The 1919-nt window shown below is 34.8% G+C and overlaps 1 long non-coding RNA gene across 1 annotated transcript; it reads left to right on the top strand.

Annotated features, from left to right (window-relative positions):
- The first annotated feature begins 280 nt into the window (after nt 1-280).
- On the top strand, nt 281-1069 carry LOC130054561 (uncharacterized). The gene is made up of 2 exons (XR_008802853.1): nt 281-720; nt 970-1069. It is a non-coding gene; the product is annotated as an uncharacterized LOC130054561 (long non-coding RNA).
- The last annotated feature ends 850 nt before the right edge of the window (nt 1070-1919 follow it).

The raw sequence follows: 1919 nt of genomic DNA, 5'->3' as shown, positions 1-1919 counted from the left end.
CTGTCTGCGTAAAACGGGACTTGGTTCACACATATGTTGCACACGTGACTATACCGGAAATAGTATTCAACATCCGCTATCGTAAACCCCATACAAGGTTTATATGGGTTTTGAAACCATATTTGGTTTTCAAGCTAACTCTGGCGCGTCAAACAGTTTCAATTATCAAAACTTGGTTTGGTTTCTAGACGAAAAAGTAATAAAACACTAAACATTCCGAACGAACATTCAGTGGTTGTTGATCAATCGTCGCCAACACACGTCTTCTTTTAAACTTTCGTCTGAATTCCGAATTTACTCGCGTTAGCTGGAAACAGACATATTTTTGTTATCAAATAGTATTTAGAGGTTCAAGATGTCAATCTTGTTAAAACACCTCAGTGGGAACTGTATCGATTTAAAGACACTACATTTCAAGTGTACACAGTTCTTCTAGTTTACTCGATACCTGAGGACTCTTTAATCTTAACCCTTGTCCAAAAATGTAACTTTTGAAAAGGATTTTATCTATATTATTGGCAAATTTTTGCATCAAACTTCCGACATTGCAAACAATTAGTGATATAATTCACAGCAGATGTTTTCACCCCTCCAAATTTCCCTCTGTGCTGGGACACCTTAGACATAACCTGGAATAAAAGTTTGACCCATTAGGAGTCTTTGAAGTAAAGGGATTAAACTATTGTTTGTGTGGAAAAACATCTCTCTTTAGAAACAAAGGTAAATGTTTCTTGTTTAAGTTAACCATATGAGGCATTATGGCAGTTACTGTTAAGCGATATTATCTGCAATACACAATATTTGTACACGCAGAAAACTTTACATGTGATGTGATATGCAGGATCATTCAATGATATTATTCACTTGATTTAATTGGTATGCATATAATTTCAGCAAGCAAGATGATACACATCATGTTACTCGCATGTTGTCTTGTTACAGTGTATGCATGCTACATTCTTTTGGTAGGGGCAATGCAAGGACACCTGCTCAGAGCAAGGGGTTTCAACGGAAAATAAGGACCAACTCCGTGTATTTCCATTTCGAATAAAAACGATCATAAATCATACCTATGTGTAATAGTCATCTTTTGTAAGAACGAATGGGTTGTAAGAACGAATGGGTTGAAATTGGAATCCAAATCCATATTGCTGGGATACTGTATTTGTAATATATACTTATAGCATCATAAACACTGATTCATTTCTAGTTTAGTCTTTATCTAATTTCCCAGCCTTCCCAAACAAATAGCGGTATATGGAAGATTAAGTTTATAATATCTTACCTTGACGTGAGGAACATGACATGTGCAGATATCTTTGTGATATAAAACCATAAACTTTATTACTTAAGACCACATAAACTTGCCGTTTTCTAATTATATCTGAATGATATCGAAATTTAAATATATGTCATACCCGAACGGTTTCCATATCTTAAAATTGAAAATGAGATGATAAGGACTAAAGTCTTAATAAATATCCTATCGGCATGCTGTAGATATCAGCGATTTTGAGCTCTTTGATGTAAATACAGACATTTCATTTCGCCTCGCTTTTACCTTTAACTCTTATTTTTCCCAGAGTACCATGTTATCGGACCGGAATACACGATACATTTCAGTCATTAAAAATCTAGCGCTAAAGGTTGTCAGTATAAAAACGTATTTGTTGACAAAAAGACAAACTTCAAGGGGCGAATGGATGTGTTCTGATAATGCTGATTTACGACCTGGTTTGAAAGGAAGCTATGTCGCGATAGGTGTGGAATGACGTTTCTTTGGAGGAAAAAGCCACGGAATTCCGAAGAAAATTTTGTAGCTTTCAGATAGTATTCACATATTTGGTTCCCATGGAGACTGTAACAGATATGATACTGGTATACTTAAAAAAAAAAAAAAAAAAAAAAGAAGTAAATTT

Source organism: Ostrea edulis, chromosome 5 (genome assembly GCF_947568905.1).
Source record: "Ostrea edulis chromosome 5, xbOstEdul1.1, whole genome shotgun sequence".
Classification (NCBI taxonomy): Eukaryota; Metazoa; Mollusca; class Bivalvia; order Ostreida; family Ostreidae; genus Ostrea; species Ostrea edulis.
This window is presented reverse-complemented; position numbering and strand designations above follow the sequence as displayed.